Source organism: Mustelus asterias, chromosome 21 (genome assembly GCF_964213995.1).
Source record: "Mustelus asterias chromosome 21, sMusAst1.hap1.1, whole genome shotgun sequence".
Classification (NCBI taxonomy): Eukaryota; Metazoa; Chordata; class Chondrichthyes; order Carcharhiniformes; family Triakidae; genus Mustelus; species Mustelus asterias.
Genome location: NC_135821.1, coordinates 64778302 through 64788560, shown reverse-complemented (window position 1 = coordinate 64788560; position 10259 = coordinate 64778302). Strand labels below are relative to the sequence as shown.

The following is a 10259-nucleotide window of genomic DNA, read 5'->3' as shown; positions in this document are numbered from 1 at the left end:
GAGTGGGAAGCACGCCGCGCGAGAGAGTGGGACGCACCGCCGCGCGAGAGAGTGGGACGCACGCCGCGCGAGAGAGTGGACGCACGCCGCGCGAGAGAGTGGGACGCACGCGCGCGCGAGAGAGTGGGACGCACGCGCGCGCGAGAGAGTGGGACGCACGCGCGCTCGAGAGATTGGGACGCACGCGTGCGCGCGAGAGTGGGACGCACGCGCGCGCGAGAAGTGGGACGCACGCGCGCGCGAGAGAGTGGGACGCACGCGCGCGCGAGAGAGTGGGACGCACGCGCGCGCGAGAGAGTGGGACGCGCGCGCACGAGAGAGTGGGACGCACGCGCACGCGCGCAAGAGAGTGGGGCCGTGCGCGCGCTTTAGAGTGGGACGCGCGCGCGCGGGAGACTGGGACGCGCGCACCGCGCGCCGGAGAGTGGGACGCGCGCGCGCGCGAGAGTGGGACGCGCGCGCGCGCGAGAGTGGGACGCGCGCGCGCGCGAGAGTGGGACGCGCGCGCGCGCGAGAGTGGGACGCGCCGCGCGCGAGAGTGGGACGCGCGCGCGCGCGAGTGGGACGCGCGCGCGCGAGAGTGGGACGCGCGCGCGCGCGAGAGTGGGACGCGCGCGCGCGCGAGAGTGGGACGCGCGCGAGAGAGTGGGACGCACGCGCGCGCGAGAGAGTGGGACGCACGCGCGCGCGAGAGAGTGGGACGCACGCGCGCGCGAGAGAGTGGGACGCACGCGCGCGCGAGAGAGTGGGACGCACGCCGCGCGAGAGAGTGGGACGCACGCGCGCGCGAGAGAGTGGGACGCACGCGCGCGCGAGAGAGTGGGACGCACGCGCGCGCGAGAGAGTGGGACGCACGCGCGCGCGAGACAGTGGGACGCACGCGCGCGCGAGACAGTGGGACGCACGCGCGCGCGAGACAGTGGGACGCACGCGCGCGCGAGAGAGTGGGACGCACGCGCGCGCGAGAGAGTGGGACGCACGCGCGCGCGAGAGAGTGGGACGCACGGCGCGCGAGAGAGTGGGACGCACGCGCGCGCGAGAGAGTGGGACGCACGCGCGCGCGAGAGAGTGGGACGCACGCGCGCGCGAGAGAGTGGGACGCACGCGCGCGAGAGAGAGTGGGACGCACGCCGCGCGAGAGAGAGTGGGACGCACGCCGCGCGAGAGAGTGGGACGCACGCCGCGCGAGAGAGTGGGACGCACGCGCGCGCGCGAGAGTGGGACGCACGCGCGCGCGAGAGAGTGGGACGCACGCGCGCGCGAGAGAGTGGGACGCACGCGCGCGCGAGAGAGTGGGACGCACGCGCGCGCGAGAGAGTGGGACGCACGCGCGCGCGAGAGAGTGGGACGCACGCGCGCGCGAGAGAGTGGGACGCACGCGCGCGCGGAGAGTGGGACGCACGCGCGCGCGCGAGAGAGTGGGACGCACGCGCGCGCGAGAGAGTGGGACGCACGCCGCGCGAGAGAGTGGGACGCACGCCGCGCGAGAGAGTGGGACGCACGCGCGCGAGAGAGTGGGACGCACGCCGCGCGAGAGAGTGGGACGCACGCCGCGCGAGAGAGTGGGACGCACGCCGCGCGAGAGAGTGGGACGCACGCCGCGCGAGAGAGTGGGACGCACGCCGCGCGAGAGAGTGGGACGCACGCGCGCGCGAGAGAGTGGGACGCACGCGCGCTCGAGAGATTGGGACGCACGCGCGCGCGCGAGAGTGGACGCACGCGCGCGCGCGAGAGTGGGACGCACGCGCGCGCGAGAGAGTGGGACGCACGCGCACGCGAGAGAGTGGGACGGCAGCGCGCGAGAGAGTGGGACGCACGCGCCGCGAGAGAGTGGGACGCACGCGCGCGCGAGAGAGTGGGACGCACGGCGCGCGAGAGAGTGGGACGCACGCGCGCGCGAGAGAGTGGGACGCACGCGCGCGCGAGAGAGTGGGACGCACGCGCGCGCGCGAGAGAGTGGGACGCACGCGCGCGCGTGAGAGTGGGACGCACGCGCGCGCGAGAGAGTGGACGCACGCGCGCGCGAGAGAGTGGGACGCACGCGCGCGCGAGAGAGTGGGACGCACGCGCGCGCGAGAGAGTGGGACGCACGCGCGCGCGAGAGAGTGGGACGCACGCGCGCGCGAGAGAGTGGGACGCACGCGCGCGCGAGAGAGTGGGACGCACGCGCGCGCGAGAGAGTGGGACGCACGCGCGCGCGAGAGAGTGGGACGCACGCGCGCGCGCGAGAGAGTGGGACGCACGCGCGCGCGAGAGAGTGGGACGCGCGCGCGAGAGAGTGGGACGCACGCGCGCGAGAGAGAGTGGGACGCACGCCGCGCGAGAGAGTGGGACGCACGCCGCGCGAGAGAGTGGGACGCACGCCGCGCGAGAGAGTGGGACGCACGCCGCGCGAGAGAGTGGGACGCACGCCGCGCGAGAGAGTGGGACGCACGCCGCGCGAGAGAGTGGGACGCACGCCGCGCGAGAGAGTGGGACGCACGCCGCGCGAGAGAGTGGGACGCACGCGCGCGCGAGAGAGTGGGACGCACGCGCGCGCGAGAGAGTGGGACGCACGCGCGCTCGAGAGATTGGGACGCACGCGTGCGCGCGAGAGTGGGACGCACGCGCGCGCGAGAGAGTGGGACGCACGCGCGCGCGAGAGAGTGGGACGCACGCGCGCGCGAGAGAGTGGGACGCACGCGCGCGCGAGAGAGTGGGACGCGCGCGCACGAGAGAGTGGGACGCACGCGCACGCGCGCAAGAGAGTGGGGCGCGTGCGCGCGCTTTAGAGTGGGACGCGCGCGCGCGGGAGACTGGGACGCGCGCACCCGCGCGCCGGAGAGTGGGACGCGCGCGCGCGCGAGAGTGGGACGCGCGCGCGAGAGTGGGACGCGCGCGCGCGCGAGAGTGGGACGCGCGCGCGCGAGAGAGTGGGACGCGCGCGCGCGCGCGAGAGTGGGACGCGCGCGCGCGCGAGAGTGGGACGCGCGCGCGCGCGAGAGTGGGACGCGCGCGCGCGCGAGTGGGACGCGCGCGCGCGCGCGAGAGTGGGACGCGCGCGCGCGCGCGAGAGTGGGACGCGCGCGCGCGCGCGCGAGAGTGGGACGCGCGCGCGCGCGAGAGTGGGACGCGCGCGAGAGAGTGGGACGCACGCGCGCGCGAGAGAGTGGGACGCACGCGCGCGCGAGAGAGTGGGACGCACGCGCGCGCGAGAGAGTGGGACGCACGCGCGCGCGAGAGAGTGGGACGCACGCGCGCGCGAGAGAGTGGGACGCACGCGCGCGCGAGAGAGTGGGACGCACGCGCGCGCGAGAGAGTGGGACGCACGCGCGCGCGAGAGAGTGGGACGCACGCGCGCGCGAGAGAGTGGGACGCACGCGCGCGCGAGAGAGTGGGACGCACGCGCGCGCGAGAGAGTGGGACGCACGCGCGCGCGAGAGAGTGGGACGCACGCGCGCGCGAGAGAGTGGGACGCACGCGCGCGAGAGAGTGGGACGCACGCGCGCGCGAGAGAGTGGGACGCACGCGCGCGCGAGAGAGTGGGACGCACGCGCGCGCGAGAGAGTGGGACGCACGCGCGCGCGAGAGAGTGGGACGCACGCGCGCGAGAGAGAGTGGGACGCACGCCGCGCGAGAGAGAGTGGGACGCACGCCGCGCGAGAGAGTGGGACGCACGCCGCGCGAGAGAGTGGGACGCACGCGCGCGCGCGAGAGTGGGACGCACGCGCGCGCGAGAGAGTGGGACGCACGCGCGCGCGAGAGAGTGGGACGCACGCGCGCGCGAGAGAGTGGGACGCACGCGCGCGCGAGAGAGTGGGACGCACGCGCGCGCGAGAGAGTGGGACGCACCGCGCGCGCGAGAGAGTGGGACGCACGCGCGCGCGAGAGAGTGGGACGCACGCGCGCGCGAGAGAGTGGGACGCACGCGCGCGCGAGAGAGTGGGACGCACGCCGCGCGAGAGAGTGGGACGCACGCCGCGCGAGAGAGTGGGACGCACGCCGCGCGAGAGAGTGGGACGCACGCCGCGCGAGAGAGTGGGACGCACGCCGCGCGAGAAAGTGGGACGCACGCCGCGCGAGAGAGTGGGACGCACGCCGCGCGAGAGAGTGGGACGCACGCCGCGCGAGAGAGTGGGACGCACGCGCGCGCGAGAGAGTGGGACGCACGCGCGCTCGAGAGATTGGGACGCACGCGCGCGCGCGAGAGTGGGACGCACGCGCGCGCGCGAGAGTGGGACGCACGCGCGCGCGAGAGAGTGGGACGCACGCGCGCGCGAGAGAGTGGGACGCACGCGCGCGCGAGAGAGTGGGACGCACGCGCCGCGAGAGAGTGGGACGCACGCGCGCGCGAGAGAGTGGGACGCACGCGCGCGCGAGAGAGTGGGACGCACGCGCGCGCGAGAGAGTGGGACGCACGCGCGCGCGAGAGAGTGGGACGCACGCGCGCGCGAGAGAGTGGGACGCACGCGCGCGCGAGAGAGTGGGACGCACGCGCGCGCGAGAGAGTGGGACGCACGTGCGCGCGCGCAAGAGAGTGGGACGCGCGCGCACGAGAGAGTGGGACGCAGCGCGCGCGCGCGCAAGAGAGTGGGGCGCGTGCGCGCGCTTTAGAGTGGGACGCGCGCGCGCGGGAGACTGGGACCGCGCACCCGCGCGCCGGAGAGAGGGACGCGCGCACCCGCGCGCCGGAGAGTGGGACGCCCGCACCCGCGCGCCGGAGAGTGGGGCGCCCGCACCCGCGCGCCCGGAGAGTGGGACGCGCGCACGCGCGCCGGAGAGTGGGACGCGCGCACCCGCGCGCCGGAGCGTGGGACGCGCGCACCCGCGCGCCGGAGAGTGGGACGCGCGCACCCGCGCGCGGAGAGTGGGACGCGCGGAGAGTGGGACGCGCGGGAGAGTGGGACGCGCGGGAGAGTGGGACGCGCGGGAGAGTGGGACGCGCGGGAGAGTGGGACGCGGGGAGAGTGGGACGCGCGGGAGAGTGGGACGCGCGGGAGAGTGGGACGCGCGGGAGAGTGGGACGCGCGGAGAGTGGGACGCGCGCGCGAGAGTGGGACGCGCGCGCGCGCGAGAGTGGGACGCGCGCGCCGGGAGAGTGGGCGCGCGCGCGGGAGAGTGGGACGCGCGCGCGCGGGAGAGTGGGACGCGCGAGGAGCGCGAGAGTGGGCGCGCGCGCCGAGAGTGGGCCGCGCGAGAGTGGACGCGCGCGCGCGAGAGTGGGACGCGCGCGAGAGTGGGACGCGCGAGAGTGGGACGCGCGCGCGCGAGAGTGGGACGCGCGCGCGCGAGAGTGGGACGCGCGCGCGCGAGAGTGGGACGCGCGCGGCGAGAGTGGGACCGCGCTGCGCGCCGAAGAGTGGGACGCGCGCGGCGCGAGAGTGGGACCGCCGCCGCGCGCGAGGGGCGCGCGCGCGAGAGTGGGACGCGCGCGCGCGAGAGTGGGACGCGCGCGCGCGAGAGTGGGACGCGCGCGCGCGAGAGTGGGACGCGCGCGCGCGAGAGAGTGGGACGCGCGCGCGAGAGAGAGTGGGACGCGCGCGCGCGAGAGAGTGGGACGCGCGCGCGCGAGAGAGTGGGACGCACGCGCGCGCGAGAGAGTGGGACGCACGCGCGCGCGAGAGAGTGGGACGCACGCGCGCGCGAGAGAGTGGGACGCACGCGCGCGCGAGAGAGTGGGACGCACGCGCGCGCGAGAGAGTGGGACGCACGCGCGCGCGAGAGAGTGGGACGCACGCGCGCGCGAGAGAGTGGGACGCACGCGCGCGCGAGAGAGTGGGACGCACGCGCGCGCGAGAGAGTGGGACGCACGCGCGCGCGAGAGAGTGGGACGCACGCGCGCGCGAGAGAGTGGGACGCACGCGCGCGCGAGAGAGTGGGACGCACGCGCGCGCGAGACAGTGGGACGCACGCGCGCGCGAGACAGTGGGACGCACGCGCGCGCGAGACAGTGGGACGCACGCGCGCGCGAGAGAGTGGGACGCACGCGCGCGCGAGAGAGTGGGACGCACGCGCGCGCGAGAGAGTGGGAAGCACGCGCGCGCGAGAGAGTGGGACGCACGCGCGCGCGAGAGAGTGGGACGCACGCGCGCGTGAGAGAGTGGGACGCGCGCGCGCGCGAGAGTGGGACGCGCGCGCGCGCGAGAGTGGGACGCGCGCGCGCGCGAGAGTGGGACGCGCGCGCGAGAGTGGGACGCGCGCGCACGAGAGAGTGGGACGCACGCGCGCGCGAGAGAGTGGGGCGCGTGCGCGTGCTTTAGAGCGGGACGCGCGGGAGAGTGGGACGCGCGCACCCGCGCGCCGGAGAGTGGGACGCGCGCACCCGCGCGCCGGAGAGTGGGACGCGCGCACCCGCGCGCCGGAGAGTGGGACGCGCGCACCCGCGCGCCGGAGAGTGGGACGCCCGCACCCGCGCGCCGGAGCGTGGGACGCGCGCAACCGGCGCCGGAGCGTGGGACGCGCGCACCCGGGCGCCGGAGAGTGGGACGCGCGCACCCGGGCGCCGGAGTGTGGGACGCGCGCGCCCGCGCGCCGGAGAGTGGGACGCGCGCGCCCGCGCGCCGGAGAGTGGGACGCGCGCGCCCGCGCGCCGGAGAGTGGGACGCGCGCGCCCGCGCGCCGGAGAGTGGGACGCGCGCGCCCGCGCGCCGGAGAGTGGGACGCGCGCGCCCGCGCGCCGGAGAGTGGGACGCGCGCGCCCGCGCGCCGGAGAGTGGGACGCGCGCGCCCGCGCGCCGGAGAGTGGGACGCGCGCGCCCGCGCGCCGGAGAGTGGGACGCGCGCGCCCGCGCGCCGGAGAGTGGGACGCGCGCACCCGCGCGCCGGAGAGTGGGACGCGCGCACCCGCGCGCCGGAGAGTGGGACGCGCGCACCCGCGCGCCGGAGAGTAGGACGCGCGCACCCGCGCGCGCCGGAGAGTGGGACGCGCGCCACCGCGCGCGCCGGAGAGTGGGACGCGCGCACCCGCGTGCGCCGGAGAGTGGGACGCGCGCACCCGCGCGCCGGAGAGTGGGACGCGCGCACCCGCCGGAGAGTGGGACGCGTGCGCGCCGGAGAGTGGGACGCGCGCACCCGCGCGCCGGAGAGTGGGACGCGCGCACCCGCGCGCGCCGGAGAGTGGGACGCGCGCACCCGCGCGCGCCGGAGAGTGGGACGCGCGCACCCGCGCGCGCCGGAGAGTGGGACGCGCGCACCCGCCGGAGAGTGGGACGCGTGCGCGCCGGAGAGTGGGACGCGCGCACCCGCGCGCCGGAGAGTGGGACGCGCGCACCCGCGCGCGCCGGAGAGTGGGACGCGCGCACCCGCCGGAGAGTGGGACGCGCCCGCGCCGGAGAGTGGGACGCGCGCACCCGCCGGAGAGTGGGACGCGCGCACCCGCGCGCGCCGGAGAGTGGGACGCGCGCACCCGCGCGCGCCGGAGAGTGGGACGCGCGCACCCGCGCGCGCCGGAGAGTGGGACGCGCGCACCCGCGCGCGCCGGAGAGTGGGACGCGCCCGCGCCGGAGAGTGGGACGCGCCCGCGCCGGAGAGTGGGACGCGCCCGCGCCGGAGAGTGGGACGCGCCCGCGCCGGAGAGTGGGACGCGCCCGCGCCGGAGAGTGGGACGCGCCCGCGCCGGAGAGTGGGACGCGCCCGCGCCGGAGAGTGGGACGCGCCCGCGCCGGAGAGTGGGACGCGCCCGCGCCGGAGAGTGGGACGCGCCCGCGCCGGAGAGTGGGACGCGCCCGCGCCGGAGAGTGGGACGCGCCCGCGCCGGAGAGTGGGACGCGCCCGCGCCGGAGAGTGGGACGCGCCCGCGCCGGAGAGTGGGACGCGCCCGCGCCGGAGAGTGGGACGCGCCCGCGCCGGAGAGTGGGACGCGCCCGCGCCGGAGAGTGGGACGCGCCCGCGCCGGAGAGTGGGACGCGCCCGCGCCGGAGAGTGGGACGCGCCCGCGCCGGAGAGTGGGACGCGCCCGCGCCGGAGAGTGGGACGCGCCCGCGCCGGAGAGTGGGACGCGCCCGCGCCGGAGAGTGGGACGCGCCCGCGCCGGAGAGTGGGACGCGCCCGCGCCGGAGAGTGGGACGCGCCCGCGCCGGAGAGTGGGACGCGCCCGCGCCGGAGAGTGGGACGCGCCCGCGCCGGAGAGTGGGACGCGCCCGCGCCGGAGAGTGGGACGCGCCCGCGCCGGAGAGTGGGACGCGCCCGCGCCGGAGAGTGGGACGCGCCCGCGCCGGAGAGTGGGACGCGCCCGCGCCGGAGAGTGGGACGCGCCCGCGCCGGAGAGTGGGACGCGCCCGCGCCGGAGAGTGGGACGCGCCCGCGCCGGAGAGTGGGACGCGCCCGCGCCGGAGAGTGGGACGCGCCCGCGCCGGAGAGTGGGACGCGCCCGCGCCGGAGAGTGGGACGCGCCCGCGCCGGAGAGTGGGACGCGCCCGCGCCGGAGAGTGGGACGCGCCCGCGCCGGAGAGTGGGACGCGCCCGCGCCGGAGAGTGGGACGCGCCCGCGCCGGAGAGTGGGACGCGCCCGCGCCGGAGAGTGGGACGCGCCCGCGCCGGAGAGTGGGACGCGCCCGCGCCGGAGAGTGGGACGCGCCCGCGCCGGAGAGTGGGACGCGCCCGCGCCGGAGAGTGGGACGCGCCCGCGCCGGAGAGTGGGACGCGCCCGCGCCGGAGAGTGGGACGCGCCCGCGCCGGAGAGTGGGACGCGCCCGCGCCGGAGAGTGGGACGCGCCCGCGCCGGAGAGTGGGACGCGCCCGCGCCGGAGAGTGGGACGCGCCCGCGCCGGAGAGTGGGACGCGCCCGCGCCGGAGAGTGGGACGCGCCCGCGCCGGAGAGTGGGACGCGCCCGCGCCGGAGAGTGGGACGCGCCCGCGCCGGAGAGTGGGACGCGCCCGCGCCGGAGAGTGGGACGCGCCCGCGCCGGAGAGTGGGACGCGCCCGCGCCGGAGAGTGGGACGCGCCCGCGCCGGAGAGTGGGACGCGCCCGCGCCGGAGAGTGGGACGCGCCCGCGCCGGAGAGTGGGACGCGCCCGCGCCGGAGAGTGGGACGCGCCCGCGCCGGAGAGTGGGACGCGCCCGCGCCGGAGAGTGGGACGCGCCCGCGCCGGAGAGTGGGACGCGCCCGCGCCGGAGAGTGGGACGCGCCCGCGCCGGAGAGTGGGACGCGCCCGCGCCGGAGAGTGGGACGCGCCCGCGCCGGAGAGTGGGACGCGCCCGCGCCGGAGAGTGGGACGCGCCCGCGCCGGAGAGTGGGACGCGCCCGCGCCGGAGAGTGGGACGCGCCCGCGCCGGAGAGTGGGACGCGCCCGCGCCGGAGCGTGGGACGCGCCCGCGCCGTAGAGTGGGACGCGCCCGCGCCGGAGAGTGGGACGCGCCCGCGCCGGAGAGTGGGACGCGCCCGCGCCGGAGAGTGGGACGCGCCCGCGCCGGAGAGTGGGACGCGCCCGCGCCGGAGAGTGGGACGCGCCCGCGCCGGAGAGTGGGACGCGCCCGCGCCGGAGAGTGGGACGCGCCCGCGCCGGAGAGTGGGACGCGCCCGCGCCGGAGAGTGGGACGCGCGCGCGCCGGAGAGTGGGACGCGCGCGCGCCGGAGAGTGGGACGCGCGCGCGCCGGAGAGTGGGACGCGCGCGCGCCGGAGAGTGGGACGCGCGCGCGCCGGAGAGTGGGACGCGCGCGCGCCGGAGAGTGGGACGCGCGCGCGCCGGAGAGTGGGACGCGCGCGCGCCGGAGAGTGGGACGCTCGGGGAGTGGGACACACACACGCACGCGGGAGAGTGGGACGCACGCACGCGCGCGGGAGTGTGGGACGCACGCACGCGCGTGCGAGAGAGAGTGGGATGGCAGTGCGCGCGCCATGAGAGAGTGGGATGGGCCTGCGCGCGCGTGAGAGAGTGGGATGGGCCTGCACCTCATGAGAGAGTGGGATGGGCCTGCATGCGTGTGAGAGTGGGATGGGTCTGTGCACGCGTGAGAGTGGGATGGGTCTGCGTGCGTGTGAGAGTGGGATGGGCCTGTGCACGTGTGAGAGTGGGATGGGTCTGCGCACGCGTGAGAGAGTGGGATGGGTCAGCGCGCGCAAGAGAGAGCGGGATGGGCCTGCGTGCGCAAGAGAGAGCGGAATGGGTCTATGTGCGCAAGAGAGAGCGGGATGGGTCTCCACACACCTGAGAGAGTGGGATGGGCCTGCGCGCGTGTGAGAGAGTGGGATGGGCCTGCGTGCATGTGAGGGAGTGGGATGGGTGTGCGTGCGCGTGAGAGTAGGATGGGCGTGTGCATGCGTGAGAGAGTGGGATGGAT

General features: G+C 78.3%; 1 protein-coding gene across 2 annotated transcripts in view; it reads right to left on the bottom strand.

Annotated features, from left to right (window-relative positions):
• LOC144509343 (connector enhancer of kinase suppressor of ras 1-like) overlaps positions 1 to 10259 on the bottom strand; it is a 120062-nt gene that overhangs the window by 24541 nt on the left and 85262 nt on the right. The window lies entirely within an intron of this gene.